At 39.5% G+C, this 17,637-nt stretch overlaps 1 long non-coding RNA gene and 1 pseudogene across 2 annotated transcripts in view; one reads left to right on the top strand and one right to left on the bottom strand.

Moving 5' to 3' along the window:
• Positions 1-3,262: 3,262 nt before the first annotated feature.
• Positions 3,263-6,135, bottom strand: LOC146522549 (uncharacterized; annotated as a pseudogene). Its single transcript, XR_014870281.1, has 2 exons — positions 4,846-6,135; positions 3,263-4,208 (listed from the first exon to the last, which is right to left on the bottom strand). The product of XR_014870281.1 is annotated as an uncharacterized LOC146522549 (transcript).
• Positions 6,136-6,144: 9 nt separating this feature from the next.
• Positions 6,145-17,637, top strand: part of LOC146522550 (uncharacterized) — a 105,959-nt gene continuing 94,466 nt past the window's right edge. The window contains exon 1 of the long non-coding RNA XR_014870294.1: positions 6,145-6,374. This is a non-coding gene — a long non-coding RNA (uncharacterized LOC146522550). The remainder of the gene's footprint in view (positions 6,375-17,637) is intronic.

Below are 17,637 nucleotides of genomic sequence, written 5' to 3' on the forward strand. Positions count from 1 at the left end.
TCTTTGATGATTCAGCATTTTAATGATCTGGGTGACGGTAAGAGAGATGTTACAAAGAAAATCAAACACTTGAGATTCTTGTTTGTACCGTAAATTGTTGGAAGACCGCAAATCAAGCCTTACTGGAAGCTTTTTCAGGTATAAGCCGTACTTTCATTCAGTTATCGTTGGTACAGTCATTCGTACCCACCTTTTTGCTCACACTCACTTGCAAACTTTCAGTTACCCCATACCCACTGCTGTTGAAGAGCTTTGAGACGCACAGAACACACAGTCACACTCTCACCCATGGCTGTTTGTTGTCCTGTTTTTTAGTGACATTTAGACGTTCCCCTGGATGTGCTCTGTTAGAAAAGAGAATATCCTGTCAAATTAAGGCTAAGACTGTTAAAACCAGGCTGTGATGTGTTTGACTTCAACTAATATCAGTACATAAATGTGTCACCGCTTTTTTCCATTACATAATGTTGTAAAGTGCTGTAGGCTACATGTTTGGAAAGATTTAAAGGGAAGTAGTTTTGTTTTGACATTCTGGTTTTAGTTTGAGTGTGAATATAGCGCACAGCCCTGCAAGTTCAAGTTCAAATTTTATTCGCCACATGCAGTGGCAGGTTGCCCTGCAGTGGAATGAACCCGACCCCTGACCTTACACACACAACACAGACATCACATGGGGATACAAGTCAGAGAACGGTTGCATTACAGAAAAACCACTGAAATGTACACTACAATAGGAAAGTACAAGAGGAAAAAAGAGACCTCTACTCATGCTGGGCTATAGGAGGACAGCATGAGAGCAGGAAACAAAAAGAACTCCTCTGCACAGAAAGCACATAAATGTCCACAGTACAACATTATAGAGCACGTGACCAGCAAAAGGGTTGGGTAGGGGATAAGGAGTAATCCCAGGCAACACAGCAGCCATCCTGCCACTGCGTCGACTCCAGCGCGGGCCCAGACCCGCCTCGTGCTCCCCAGGAGGCAACAAGCATCGAAGGCATTGGAAGGGGAGGGGGGATGAGTGAGTGCTTATCAATGTAAGTGTATGTGTGTGCGTGTCCATAGTTCAGCTGAGACAGCGTCCTTCGCCCTGCCAGGCTAACTAAACAGTCTTCCAGTCAACCCAGGTGGCCTTGCAAATATGACATCCATTATTAATTGAAGTCATGTTTAGTCCACATAACGGTTTCAGTGAACCATGCACTGCCCAAAGACATTCAGACTTGCTAAACCAAAACAAGGCAAAGCTTCAGATAAACCTACATATGGTTACTCTACATTTTCACTTTGCTGTTTGAATGCTTTGCCTTGCAGTGTCACACCAAAGAGGATATTCAGTTTTAATAAGTTTCACCAGGCCTTTGCACGTAAGTCGACATCATGTTCAGTCATCTGATGAGAAAAATCAACCATGGCATATTACCTTAATTGTCAAACTCATGGTAAAAGCCCTCGTAGGGCCCACTTTGATCTCAAGGGTGCAGAACCAGAAAAACTCCCCTTTGTGTCAGTGTGAACAGTACGACTCGTGCAGTTTTACTGCATGATGTAGAAATACTGCTGCAGTAATGAAAGAACATGTGCTAACTAGTATAAAAACAAAAGGTTATGGTAGGGATTAAATTACAAGAAAGTAATTCACGTTATTTCACAAAAAAAGTTTTTATTTTAATCAGAATATATAACAAAAACAAAATCCCCCACAAAAAATTACATTTTCTATGTTTTAAGTGTTATTGTTTATCTATTACTTAATTGTTTTAGTGTAGTATGAATGGCAGTGGGGGATTCTTTTATACAAACTGTAAAAGAGAAAATACACTATCAATTCAGAATCTCGTGTCCAACATCACATATTCCAAGGTTGTCCAGTGGGCCAGATTAGAGTCTCTGCTGGGCTGATTGTGGCCCTCCGGCCATAGGTTTGACACTCCTGCCCTAGAACATGCTGTCCAAACATCTTTCTTTTTTCGCTGTCTTACAGCTGCTAACATTTCAGCTTAGGTAAAATTACAGTTGATGACAAAATAATGTTGAACTGTCTTAGCAGTTCCGTTAGTAAAGCCATGAAATCAGCTCCGCCTGAAAGTCAGGCATCATCCATACATACATACATACACTACCATTGTTACAGTATCACACTATGATATACCGCGCTATATTGTGACATACATACAATTCTATTCTGATGTTGTATTCTCGTATTCTACACTGTTCTATGACATTATATTCATGAGACCCCTGGTGGGCTGCGAAGGAACTGCAGTGTCAAATAAACTGTATTCTAAGTACTTAAGGAAAAAAAGCTGCTGATTGTTATTTAACAGAATTTGAACTTTGCGCGATTTCTAAATGTCTAAATGAATTTTAAAAAAATTACATTTTGATCAAAAAGTCAAAAAATTAAGAATGTGCTAATAACACCGTGATTCTGAAGTGAAGGGGGCAGTATCATTCGGCGTGAGATAAAAACGTCCGAATGCGTAAAGATCGCTCTCCATTTAATAACCGAAATTATATTTTGATCAACAGTTTATTAGTATACAACAGAGAGCTGCAACAGTTATGAAAAATCACGTATTCCGCATAAACCTGTCGTTTTTACCATCGAAAAAAACGATTTACTGTTGATTTATTGACATAAAAATAGAGTCTAGACTCTCGTGCTTGAGCAATAATTGGCCACCATTAATAATCACAGCCAGGAGGCCGAGCCTAATACTACAGCGCTGCACACAGGCCTGTGCAAATCGTTTGGCTCAATCTGAGGCCCTTTAGGCCACTAAATCCAAACAGCTCATCTGATCGTTTTAAACCTGTTTTAAGTCGTTTTTGGTACATTCAAAGTGGAAGTGTAGGCTTTAGGTTTTTAATGTGTATATCGCACATGTGTAGAATTCATTTCATTCTTTAAGGAAATTCGTTTAGTGGATGACACTGACAGAAAAAAAATTTTCCAAAAAAGAGAGAAAAAGACAGATTTAAATAGCTCTACATACTATTATCATGCTGACTTTCCGATCAAGTCAGTGATGAAATGGGACATAATGTTATCAATGTAGTCTTTTCTGTGTGTTGACAATACCACACATAACGATCATACCGCGTTTTGTCAGTTTTCAACCAGTGAATCATTAAGTTGATCTTGAACACTTCAGTGGATGTAAGCAATCATTACATCATTTAATCCGAATTCTGTCGTAAAATACAAAAAGAAAAGTTATGCAGTGATTTGTGTTAAATAGTGATAAATAAATGCTGATGTAAAAATTACCGAACAATTTGTCTTCTTTGTATCCGCCTCAGAAAATGTTTGTGTGGAGAGCGAAAGGGTTTGCTTCATTAGTAGATTTTGAGAGGTGTGGACTAATTTCTGCTTCTTATTTAACAAAAATAAATGTAAACATACGTTTAAAAATATTAAAATTAATCCAAGAAGCACTGTGGCCTAAAAATGTATTCATGTGAATTGTTGAATGGTAGAATCATGCGTTTGACGTTTATAAAACGGATTCTAATAAGAAGGTGAGCCAGGCTTCATAGAATTTAGTTTTATTTGTCAAGCCACGTGTTTCCGTCCGGGAGGAGGAACTTTTAACCTAAGCCGAGGCCTCCGTGATGGAGCAGGCGAACCACGAAGTGTCCGTGAAAATGTCCGGACTTCACCGTGAACATACAGGAAGCCTGTGAGGACTGAAGGCACTGAAGGTGAACATGTATCGCCTCACTCAGGCAGTGGTGTAAACACACTGTTTATTTAATCACACACAGCTGAAGCAAGAAAGATAAGAATTAGAAAAATAAGAAAAAGTAAATTAAACGAAAGCTTTAATCGCTTTTTAAAAAAATAGAATAAATCATAATTATAATTATAAGCTGCACACATTAATAAGCTGAAGCGCATTAATAAGTTAAAAGTTGTCAAATTCTGATCCTAAAGGTCTTCAGACGACTGCCTGGGGCATATTTAATGGACAGTGGCCATTCATTTGCAGAGGAGGAGGATGGCTGAGAGGCTCCGACACCCCATCTACATCATGGTGTTCATCTCCGTTTCCAAAACGTCGTAGCAGACGTGACACGTACGTGGAGCAGTGAGATTTCAGGAGCCATCCACACACAAGGCCGCAAACCAAAAACACCACAGCTGTGATGCAGACAGAGACCAGAGTTCCCAGTCCGTTTAATTCTGAAGTCGTCTGTGTCGGCTGCAGAGGATACAAGAGCAGAAATGCGATCAGATTCAGACGCAGGAACTTTCAAACTATTCAATGGAACTGTGACTTACTGTTGCGGATTCACGACCGAACATCCCTGATACATCTGTCAGTTTTATTCTGTGACTATATTGCGCAGCAACAAGGTTAAGTTCTTGTATTTATTGTCAAACTAAAGTGTAAAGCAGTCATGTTATAAGTATGCAGGGAAAACTCTACCAAGGTGACGGTACTGTTGTTTTATAATGTAGCTGCTGGGATCTTGTTTTACTTTTTCAACACTTTCATTTATGTTATTTTTTTTTTACTCTTTACATATCAGCATAAATAGCAGTATTGTAAATTTCCCTGATATGATTTTGAGGTTGCATCCACACCTGAGGGGCCAGTTTCACCACCAGTTGGGCCAGCACTTGTTGTGGAGTCGTGGATGCACTGTGAAAATCAAAGACAGATGTAGTTCTATGTCTGCTGTAAACCACTTCACCGTGAAAGTGTGACCCGCAGAAATTAAATCCGAATGCGCGTCAGAAAGACGCAGGAGAGGAGCAAACAACACCAACCACGCTGTTTTCTTTGGAGTCACGTGTAAAAATAAATAAAACACACGTAAAGTCAATGTACTCACCATCAATGTAGGCTTTAGCGTGCTGGTCAGGGAGTCAGGGACAGTCTCTCGAACTCGCAGGCGCACAGCTGAGCGGTGTCGCTCCGTCTTGTCCACGTCACAGAAATAAACGCCTCGATCCCTCAGCTGAACTCGCTTTATGGTGAGGGACAGGTCTGCCCTTTGGTACCAGTCTGATGGTATTGATACCCGGCTTTCAATGCCATTCCCATCAGTAACTTGTGAAGGATTCAGCTCCAGCACCACCTCTCCGTCTCGCCTCCACTGCGCAGACTTCACCCTCTGACCTGCTGTGATGGAGCGGCACGGCAGTGCAGCATCCTCACCCTCATCTACAACAACTTCAGAGGGCAGGAATACTTGCAGATCAGTGAGCTCTAGCTTCCCTTTCTTCTTGCATGTAAAGTCATACATGCCTTGGTCATTTAAATCTACACTTGTCAGTATTAAAAAAATCGCTGCTTACAGTCACCCGGTCAGTGTAAGCTCGCCCCGGCTCCCAATCACCATGAAGAGACGCCACCACCTGAATGCTGCCGTCCTTCAGGTGTAGATTCAGTGCCCCGTGTCCCTCCATGCACTCATCTGAGAGGACAAACTTAACATCATCCCCTACACTCGCCTGGATCAAGTCTCCAAAGACCTGGCTGATAAAAACTAGAAGAACAGCTGCAGAAAATGGTAACCGTATCATCCTGTCCGAGTGGTAGTGAAGGCACTTAAATCCAGCTCAACGCGTAAAGGGTCCTTTCGGAAGAGAAAACTCCTTCTAAGCGGGGTAGAGCAGGGCGGGGCAAGGTAGTAGAGAATAAAACTTTACGAAGTTAATTATAATGTATTTGCCATAGAAACATAATATAAAGCAACCCTGGCCAGTAGCAAGAAGAATGAAATATAAAAAAGAAAAGAAAAATCCAGCGGCGAGCAGACAGCTTCCCCACACGTCCTCTTCCCTCCTTTTGTCGTTCTTTAGTTGCCGGACTAATGTAAAGGGGAACAGCAGCTGTCACTTTTCTTATAAATACCGACCGTATCTCATTGATCATCCGGGTCGATACTTACCCCGAGCAGACGTCTCAACCATGCCCTGCTCTCCGCTTTATAACGGTGGTTAGCGTTTCGTTCCTTCAAGGCTCAGTACCTCCAGATGTCCGCTGAACGGACCCCTTCTGCCACCTTATTGGTCTTACGTGCCCGCAAGGCTCATCCTGATTGGTTAGCGTCTGAGTCTGTTTACAACCTCACAGCTGTGCCGACTGTGGGTAGAGCGTCACTACACACTGCTCGCCACAACACAAAGAAAAGAAAGCAGGAAATACCCGCTTCCCCCGTGTATTTCCTGCTTTCTTTTCTTTCTCGTCTTACAACTCACTAAGATAAAGGGTAACGGAGGAAGCTGAATAAAAGATAAATACAAATAGAAAAATTATTTATATAATGGGTCTGTAAAGTAAGTTAGTTAAAGGCATGGGAAAGTTAGTAAGGATCTTTTTCTTCACTCTGGATTTAAGAGGACTCCAGCCGTTCAGGTAACTCGTTAGCTTCCCTGACGCTAGCTACAATGTTCACGGTTTCTCATGGATATCCAGCAAGTGTGAAGTTGTTGACACGTCCCCCAGGTTATTGTAACTGCTCAGACAAGATTCAGCTAATGCAAAACGGGGAAAGTGCATTAAATTGACCAAAGGAAGGACTAGGCTTAGCATGTTGACCTTATAGCATGCTAAGTTGGTGTAGCCTGCGCAGACTACGTCGACGAGTACAAATATGGCTTTTTCTTTGGGGTTTTCTCTCCTGTGTGCGACCAGAATTCAAGTTACGTTTGTTTTGACCATGAAAATACACAAATGGTGTTTGTACAACATTGTACCAATGAGTCTAAAGACACGAGACAAGGCAGGGTGTGGCAGCGGAAGAGCATACACCACACTGCCTAAAAAGTATTCGCTTGTCTGCCTTCACAGACGTGTGAACTTGAGTAACATCCCATCGCACGAGTTTTTTTAATGAAGATGTTATCTCACTGATCCACTTAGTGAATACACTGAGCTTCAGCTGGCAGAGAGTCTGCTCTCCCTGAGCTGCTGTATAAGCTGTCAGCAGCTGTCTTAATTCATGGCGTAGATATATTACACCTTGCGCATGGAAACCCCCTTTGTCTGTGCAGAGTAGCATTAATACCCTTAAGGAATGTGACTAGATCTCAAAGATCAGAGCCTCAGGTCAAGCAGGTCGTCTACGAATCACAAGGTTCAGTCCCCATCTCCTTTGGTAAAACACTGAACTGTGGAGTCAGTTTATAACCACCCAGAGCCTAGCGGGGAGAAGACATGATGCTGGCATCAAATTTTAAATGAGCTGTTATTTTTCTTAAAATGTTTACTTTTCTTACTTTAAACATTTAACATTGATTCTTTTTTCTAAAGTCCTGATTTATAAGATTTATTCATTCACGTCTGTGTCTGTGCTGTAGATCTGATGATAATACATTAATAATAAAATTATCATAATGAATAGAATGATAGAAACAAAGGTTTGACAGCAATAATTGCAATTTTTCACAAATGGAAGACACTGAGCAAAGTTGCTAGTTTTCCAGGAACTGATGGCTCAGCAAATCCACCTGCTTCAATTCACAACATTTCAATATGTGACTTGAGGTGAATTTGCAGAGCCATTCTCATTTCCTTCTCAATTCACCACATTTCCATCTAGGGAAGTGTGGTAAATTTGCTGAGCTGGGCTTTTCCCCCTCTATTCTAGAGTCAAATGTGAGGCCATCTGACAGCAAAATGTTGGTTCAAACTGGCTGCTGCAGAACGACAATGACTTTGTTTTCACAACTGCTATGTGTTGATAAAGAATTTTATGATAAAATCAAATACAGTACTGAAAGTATGTGTTTTTTGGTAGAGTTAAGGAATGCCATGGTGCTTAATGATCAAAGTGCGAGAACAAATCTGTACAAGTGAAGAGTAACAGGTGAAGGGGAATATGATGATGCGTCAGTGGGTTTACTTGTGAAACTCAATGTGAAACAAACATTTTAGTACTCAGAGATAACATCACATTAATTCTTGCCCCAGCATAGAAGTCTCGAGTGACTGCTCGAGGTTTGAGGCTTCACGGGTCCCTGATGCTGAATGACTTGTTTGCTTCACTGAATGCAGTGTGTGTGTGAGAGAGTCGTCTTTTATCAGTGTTGATGGTGTTTAAACAGGAAATTACTCGCACAATGTAACTGAAGTAGCTTTGAGTGGTTAAAGTCATTCAATAGTAGATTAGCGTTAGTTTAGTGTCATTAAGCCTCTGAATGAGTCCATTGAGATTCAGCTGTCAGAGGGCGAGCATGTCAGTTGTCTGACAGGTTTGCTGTGAATGCAGTGCAAGTGAGTGTAAAGAGTGGGAGAGACCAGTTTCAGTTACATTCAAGCACTCATATTATCTAATATTATATTATTGCTGGTAACTCTTACCAGCAAAGTCCCAGATTCAGAGACCTAACTGGGGTGATCCTGACTGTAAAACTGCTGTAATGCCAGCAGCCATGCACAGATCTAATGATTTCTGCTCTTTCTTGTAAACTACTGTAAACATTTTACAGTAGTTTCTAAGTCATTGAGCCTTATCCCACACAACTATATTGTAATCCTCTCGGATTAGTCACTGACTAAACATGCTGTGGTAGCACACACGCACACGGCCACTAGAGGGCGTATCTTGGCTATAACTGAGAACCTTCTGGTGGCTTTTTAGGATTACTTGAGGTGCAGCTGCCAGGTTTTTTTCACAGATTAATGTGCAGATTATTTCCTTGATTGATGTTCTGTTTTTAATTGACAAAGATTTTGCACAATAGTGAGATGACATGGTGCCAATAACAAAAAGATAGGAGGCAGTCACTTAACTTTGTTATTCCCAGGATTAGAAATGAGCATATCAGAGGAACAGCTCAGATTGGGCAGTAACCCAGAGACTGAGGTGGTGAGAGATGCAAGGCATTGCAATAAGACTACACTGACAAGAGTGAAAGGATTATCTGCTAATGTGATGGCAAAACTGTCTGCCAAGAAAAGAGGAATATTTGCTCATTACTGACTGAGTGATTAAATGTTTCAATTCTAAACTCAGAGAAAATCAGATTATGTAAGAGTGTGTGGGAATTTCCATCTAACCTAATAAAGCATTCACACCTTCCCACTTATCCAAATCCTGCAAACACTTAAGTTGCTCGGCACACTTCACAGTTATGACCAACACTGAGATTACTCAGCAGTTTCTGTTTTAGACAGAAGACTTAAGTTGCAGTATTTAGGAAAGCTTTTCACGTTTGACATCTTTGTTCATTAATGCAGGTACGCTGGATTCTTCTGATACTGACTTAAGAGTGTCCCTGGTGTCCAGCAGGCTGACAATCAACATCTGGTAAGAAATCTGTCTCTCTTTTGATGAACTGTGTCAGTAAAATTTGTAATACAAAATCCATCATCAATCATAAAGGGTGTCAAGCAGGCTTCGTCTTTTTGGCTACTGATTGATTTCTCAGTGATTTAGATTTAGCGGAGGGCGTTATAGCCTGAAGGTTTTATCAGGATATTTCAATAAATATGTGATATTATTTAAAACAATATAGGAAATAAATACTGAATAAAAAGTCAAACAAATGAACAACACACTTCTTTGTTTGAAGTGTGCATTTGTTGGCACTTGGTTCACATTCACTGCCTGCTTGTTTCTCTTTGCTCACGCGCCATCACATTCTGGTTGCTCTCAGCGGTGTGTTTGCCTCAGGCAGTCAAAACAAGTCTGTTGTCTTCACAGTACTTAGTACAAGTGCAAAATCTGTGTTTTTCTCTGAAACCCAATAACTGCTGTCTGCCCTTCATGTTCGTTTTACATTTCACATATAAAGGAAGGGGCTATTATTTTTCTTAAAATGGTTATTTTTCTCAGTTTAAACATTTAATGTTTTTGTGTTTTGAAATCTTGATTTATTAGATTAGCAAAGTTACATCTGAACAAACCACAAGACTTGTGCAACAATGTCTTTTGGACAGGTGTGGAGATGTATGGTCGTGATGCAGGGGACCATTTGAGGAAAACCAAACACCATATCAGCACAAACACCTACAAACTACAAAACTACTTGCAGTCATCGACTGATTCATGAACTGCTCTGTATTGCAAACTATTCGAGAGTCAAATGTGAGGTCATCTGTCTGACAGTTAAAGCTTGGCTCAAACTGGCTGCTGCAGAAGTTACTTTGTTTTGTGAAGCTCAAAGCTAACAAGTCACAAGTTTTGTGACTTGTTAGCTTGTTAGCTGTTCTTTTATCAGTGTTGATGGTGTTTACACAGGGAGTCATTCACACGCTAATTTGTGTAACTGAAGTAGCTTTGAGTGTTTGAAGTCATTCAACAGTAGATTAACTTTGGTTTAGTGTCATTGAGCCACTAAATGAGTCCACTGAGCTTTTCAGCTGTCAGATGGCCTGATATTTATCTTGTCTGATGCATTGATCAGATATTCAGGCCCATAAAGCACACTCAAATCATGACTCATGTCTTTAAAATGAGGCTGTTGGTTAATGGTTTTTGTGAGCAGTCACTGCACGTAGAATAAGTAAGCTTACTCAGTCAGGCTGTATTTTGTCATTTGTCTTGTATGATATTCACAAAGAGCGGCCTAGCTTTGAGTCAACAGTCTCAGCGGTTTTCCCCTGTAGTTTATGCGCTGCCTCAAAATAAATACTTCATTCTCATCCAGTTGTCATACAGATTTGTTGTGTAGTGTAAGTAAGGGTAGCAGGTGGGAGAGAAGCAAATGAATGTAAACAGCTAGCAGAAAGACAGCAGAGGTTAACCTCACTAAAGGACAGAATCTCACACACAGCCTTGTCTGCTGGGTAATAAGTCGGCTTTAACCTCTTTAATTTAAACTAGTTCCATTGTCCCTCGTGTCATCTGAAATGTTCTCGGCTTTCATTAGAAAAGTTTTTCTGTCATTGCTGCATGTCGGCACTCGCAGCATAATTTCTTGACACTATGCCATGGATGCTGAAGAAGTGTGTTTGTCATGTGGGGCTGACAGATCACACGGTCCTTGTTTTCCACCCGTCGTCTTCTGTTTCTTGTTTGTTGGTCCTTCTCATGTCACCTTTGATTCCACACTTTTATTACTTGAGTGTGTCGGGGCAATGATACTCAGCACTCCTGTTATTTCAGCCTCAGAGTTCTCCTTTATTTACAGTCATTTTTATTTGACTGATCAGTTCTGAGTCTAGTCATTATTTACCACAGACGATTGTGCTTCATGCTCTCACTTTCTTACTGTTGACAACACTGTTACTCAGTATTATCTTAAATATATTCAGTAGTGCTGTGTCTTTATTACCAAGTGGAACACAAAGCTCTGAAGTAGCTGCAACAGCGAGCTTAGATTGAGCCCCACTCAGCACCATCATTTTAAAATGTAGCACTAGCAGTGAGTCAGACTTTGTCACCAGGCCCCACTGATGTTATTGTGACAGTCAGAACAAAATGCCTTTGAACTGAACTCAAATGTTGTACTGTTAATGACAGTTAATGCCCTCAGTTTTTTCCACTTTCAGTCACATTCAAACACCCACATTATCTCTTGATGAACTGAGCATTTCCAGGAAGGACCCAAATTCAGAAACCATTGATTTCTTTCTTTGAGGTGAACCCGACTGTAAAACTGATGCTGATCATTTTAGTGCAAATTTGTTGGCAGGTCAAAGTTATGTCAGTGGGAGGGACTGAAACCTGCCTGGTTACACAGAAACTTACTTTGATGGTTCTGATTATACACAAGCAAGTACACAGTTTACTCCACTGTAGGTCACAGTTTCTGTATAAGCTAATAAAGCATAAACATCTTCCTACTTCCTACCGAACTGAAGTGTGCTAAACAGGTTATCAGTAATACTGAGGTTGCTCAGCAGTTTCTGTTTTTAGACAAATGGACTGACTTCAGTAAAGCTTTTCACTTTTTACCTCTTTGTCTATTAACACAGGTGCGCTGGATTCTTCTGATACCCACTCAAATGTGTCTCTGGTGTCCAGCAGGCTGAAGATGGTCATGTTTGCCCTTTTCTTTATGTCTGTGAAATTTGCAATACAAAATCCAACATTGATCATGAAGTGTGTCTTGCAGGCTAGCTGTTTTCACTATTGATTGATTGCTTAGTGATTACAATTAGTGGATGGTGTTATAGCCTTCAAGGTTTGTCAGGATATTTGAATAAAAAGCGTCTTTTTTTACAGCAGTATAGGAAATAACTTTGAATAACATGTCAAACAAATGAATGAAACACTTCCTCATTTGAAATGTGAAACTGAATTTGTTAACACTTGGTTCACATTCACTGCCTGCTTATTTCTCTTTACTCACGTGTCGTCACAGTCTGGCTGTTTTTAGTGGTGTGTGTTTGCCTCAGGCAGTGAAAACAAGTCTGTTGGCTCCAAAGTATTTTGCAAAATATATAAGATGTGTAAAGTATTGTGTTTTTGTTGGTGGTCTGACCTCTTGTCACCAAACCACTTTCACATTATTGTAGAAGCATCTTCTTAGCTACAAAATCGACACGCTGCTCTCATCCCAACACGTGTCTGTACTTGTGTTGTTATGCATGATAAGGAATATGTGGCACAGTGTCACTATATCATTAATATTGTGATGTGACACTTTTTTAATCACATAAAGTTTATATTGGGTGGTATAATATGACACAGCCTTAATCAAACTATAAAGTCCAGCACTAAAGTGAGAGAGTCCCTGTGAATTTCTTCTGACTTCCTTTGAAAGATAACATGTGGAGTCAAATGACGCTTGCTTGGGGTTTATGCTTAGTAATAATTTGTTTAAAAAAAAAACAAAACCCCAAAATAACTGCAGTCTGCTCTTCACGTTCTCCTGAATGTGTTGTTCTGCATATATAGATGGAGCTTCATGTTAATCAGCTGTTCACTACCAGAGAATTTACATGAATCGCTGTGATATGATTATGTAAATATGCTGGGGTAGTTTACAGTAAAGGCAGTGAGTGAGTGCTGCTTTATTTGACTGAAATCTCTGTGTTTACCTTTTATTTCTGTTAAACAAAAAGCTTAATAGGGTCATGTAAATGTGCAGGAAAGCTCTGTCTATAACAATAGATCGAGCCCACTTTGATCTCTCAGTGCGTTAAATCCGACTCAGCTGAATCTGACGGTGTCTGCAGCCACACAGTGGCGCTGAAGGGGTGGGGGAAAAAATCGATACTGTGTAGTATCGTGATATTTTGTTTGCTAATAATGTATCGATACAGGGACAGCAGAAATCGATATTTTGTTACAAAAAAGGTTTTTGTGCTCTGACTTCAGAGCATGTTGATCCTTTTTCTGAGCAAGAATCCTGACATTCCTTCACTGTCCAAATGTGTTTAACTTTTTTTATGGCAGAAATAAACATGACAGTTTACTTATTTTAATTTAAGACATGTTTTATTTTAATTAAGTTTAAAACTTTTTTTATTTAATCTAAAATTATATTTTGTTTTAATTTACTTTCAAATTCTTCAGTTGCTGAATGGGCTGCATAGTTTTCATAAACTGCATAGTTCAGAATAGCTATAATTGTACCAGATTGTTGCGTTCAGTTAAGTTGGGCTAGGCTGTAATACAAACCGTTCAGTTTGTCAACAATAAAACTGACTGAAATGAGAGAAAGACTGAGTGTGAGACTTTGATATTAGATAAAGTTTACCTTTATGTACAGAATCTGAATATCGCAAAATATTTTTAAAAATTGCAATAATATCGTATCTTGCGTTAAGTATTGTGATAATATCGTATCGTGGGATGTACGGTGATTCCCACCTCTATGGCGCTGCCCACATGTAATGCACAAATATCCTTATTATATGGCCATGAAGGCGATACCATCCCCCAGAACAACAGTGTTACAAAGAGAAATGAAACTGTTAAAGAGATTCAGTTCTTAAGTGTGTGTCCCTTCTTTGCATTAACTGGCTCAACAAAATCTGAAACCACCTCCGAGGTCTCGATGTGCGATTTCCTACTTTCTTCTTTCTTTCAGTCTGTGTTTGCTTTCATACTGAAAGTACTTTAACACCTGCTTCAGTCGGAAACAATGACAGAGATCAGTAAAGGATGCAAAAAATACAAAAGCAAAACAACTGCACTGGTGCTGATAAGGGAGGAAGATAAGTGAGGAGTGCTGCAGAAGTTCAATGATCTGTGCACTCTGACTATTCATCTAAGGGTGAAATGTAAACAGATGGAAGTGTTGTCATCACAGTCAGTGACAGCATTCACTTTGCTCTGTCACCATGTAACCACATCCCTGTAATCAAAACAGTCTCAAATATGTTAAGGTTCAAATAACAGCCTGCCTCGAAGACAAGGAGTGTGAGCCAGTGCACGTGACTGACACCATCAAATATATTTAACCAGTTACTCCACTCATTTTACACTCATGCATCGTTCATATGCTTTGTGTTACACTCACCGGTTCTGTAGTAAATCCCACACAGTCAGTCTTTAGAGACTGGAATGTGTAAGTGTGTCTATCTGATTTTGTTAATTAGAGAAATCCAATCAGCCACTTGAATTTTCAGTTTTCATCTCAGAAAATTAAAAACGTCATTTTAGGTTTAGAAAGCTGCAATTTTACTGCAGAATTTCAAACAGTGCAACATTTAAGAAGTTTTGTCTTCTTTTCTCTGTTTCCTCTTTCAACATTTCTTTGTTTCACTTTTAACCAAAACATGTGCAGTTGAAACATGAAACACAGGTTGATTGGCTCGATTGTATCATTGCAGTGGAGTGAATACTGAAGGGAAAATTATTTGCATATACTATAGACACACTATTGATGGATAGGAATCCTTCACAGTTTGAACATCACATTAACATAAAATTGGGCAGATTTAGTGCCATTTTGAACAGTCACTAAGTGCTGTGCAGCTGAGTGACTTCAGTGTATTTATGCATTACCTCTTTGTTGTGTGCTGGCACATACTGTGCATTCACACACAGTTAAAATGTGGTTTTATTTGCATAAACTGCTGAGGAGCATCAGTTCATTCAAGTACAAGTAAACACAAAACCCCATTTGAGTTTTTATCTGATGCTGCCTGCCTCATGAACTGATGAGAGTTTCTTAACAGCAGCCTGACATCAACTTCAGGACTGATTGATTTATAATACTTTATTTATCCTGAGGATCAACTGAGGATGATCCTCTTCTTATTATCATAAAGGACGGGTACTCGAGAGGGGATATTTGATTAGTCACAGTGAGTGAGTGACAAATGCAGGGTTGAGAAACGGGTTAGTGTGAACTCTTGGTTTCCCCCTGATTTTTCTCTTAAAGTGTCATATATAACACTTCAGAGATGCTGTAGTTCTGCAACACATGCACTAGTTATCATGCAAACCATCTTGTACAGGAAGTTGATAAAATCTAAAAGAACACTCGCTGTACCAGATGTTTTACAGGGTGTGAATATGATCTTGTTTTAATCTATATTTTGATTAAAATTATGAAGTCAAAACAGTTTTTACAGCGACAGTCATAACTCCAAAAATGTATGTTCATAAAATTTGTAAATACATTCTGTATAAAAGTTTAAAAGTGAGAGATTAATCTGAGAGAGAAGTTAAAATGATGCATATGGTCAGTGAAAGTGTGAGTGAAACCTGGTCTCCCTGGTGAATGTGCTGTCAGTTAAATGACAAAGCCTTAATAAACCAAAACCTTTAATGCATTAAAACTCCAACTAATGTTCCCAGGTCTGGTTATGGCTGATGAGCTATTGTTGTCCCCCCAGCAAGCGAGCAGTCACCAGTATTTTTACTGATGGCTCTGTTTGTGTTTGAGTTCGGTGCCCTGCGTCTCCCTGGTGGTGCTGATTTTCTCAGAGCAGTTTGATTGTTAACTGAGGAGTTAAAAGGCAGATGTTTGTGGAGGACCTGGGCTTCTGAGGGTCCTGCTGCTGCTGCTGCTGCTGCTGGTCATCACCCTCCTCTGCCTGAGCATGGCATGCTTTAATACCCAGTTAATGTGCAACCTTGTGTACACGGTGCAGTTTGGAGAGCAACACCTGCACTTCAGGTAACATTGTATTATTGCTATACAAGTATGATTTGCTTTGCCTGTTGTAAGGCTAATAGGCTAACAAACCTAGCATATGCCATCCTTAGTACTGAACTGAATCATTCAGAAATTTCAGGTTAAAAATCTTTAAAAACATTAGATTATGTGAGAGTGACACTAGAGGACTACTACTATTTCTTCTTCTTCATACTCTGCTGTGTATCCTTCCTTAGTCTGTCTGTAATCTTATCTCTGTATCTTGTTTTTAGGTTACTGTAAGTGTTTATTGCAGACTCATGTTGCTCATCACAGTAGTGCGCTGCATGCACTATGACGACTGCATAAAAATCTGATATTGGATTAAAATAATGTTGGAAAAAACTCTGACTGCAAGGCAAGTTTACACTATAGCATTTTGATAGAAAATGAAGAAATTTGGCACGTTGTTCACCAACCTTGATGCTTTTTGTCTTGCAACAATAAGTATTGCATGTTTATTTATATATACATATAAGCCATTATTTATTTTTCCTGCTGCTCGGTGGTTGAGATTTGAGTGTAACATTGTTGCAGTGAGTCTGAGCGCTCAGATGTTAATTTGGTCACTAACAGGGGCTCAAAGTCTAAGTTAGTGCTGGTGTATAAGGTAAATTGGTCCTACCACCAACAATCCACTTAATGAGCATGTTTGTATGTCAAAGTTTTGGCTTTCACTCAGAGTTTTCCTAGAGAGTTTTTTGGGAAGTAGATCTTTTCAGAGTCCATTTGTTTCCTTTTTTTTCTCTTTTCTTACCACCGATTACTTCCTTAAGGAAGTAAAAAAAGAAGAAAAAAAAAGAGCCCATGCTTTCATCAATCTCGTAAAAGTTTTAATAGCAAAGTGATGGAAAGTGTTTCGATAGAAAAATAAATAAATAAATAAAAACAAACACAAAAACACCAGACATTATGACACAGACTTATAATTTACTTATAATTTACACCGATGTTTGTTTGTTTTGTATTTTGTTTTTGTTTTTTTAAATTCTATACGCAAAAGGTGAGCGCGAGAGCCCTCGGTGCACCTGCTCGTGCTGAAGTCAAAGTAAACTTTATTGTCATCTCCGCTAATATATATATAAGAAGAGTAAGAAAATAAATATACACTTTAGGACTAGGTAAAGGGATCAATAACAATTTAAAATTTTATTTTACAGTTTGATGATTTAAAGTCTCACACACAACCCGTCGAAAGGGGAGGGGCCCTGCTGCTTCCAAATAGAGCACATTTCATTTATAATGTTGTAAATCCAAGCCCATTATGGATTCATGATTTGAATCCTGGGTCGTGCGAAATCTCAGAAATAAACCTTAGACAAAGTGAATCTGTCAACTAAGGTGTAGGTCTATTAGGTTATGTTGTAGTGATCATCGGGTTGGGGGATGGGTGTTCATACTGGAGTGCAAAATTAAAACCAAGATGGACAAGGAAAGTTCAAAGTCATGAGGTGCTCAGTTTAGAAAAAAGAGAAAAGAAAAGGAGGAGAAACGAGGAAAGCAGATGTGTCATTGGATAATGGCAGGTCATCCTGAAACTATCAGAATCAGAAAACTTTATTAATCCCTAAGGAAATAATGTGGATTACAGTTGTTCCAAGAAGAAATGGTAAAAATAGTAAAACTCCAAACAT

Source organism: Neolamprologus multifasciatus, chromosome 3 (assembly GCF_963576455.1).
Source record: "Neolamprologus multifasciatus chromosome 3, fNeoMul1.2, whole genome shotgun sequence".
In the NCBI taxonomy this organism is placed as follows: domain Eukaryota; kingdom Metazoa; phylum Chordata; class Actinopteri; order Cichliformes; family Cichlidae; genus Neolamprologus; species Neolamprologus multifasciatus.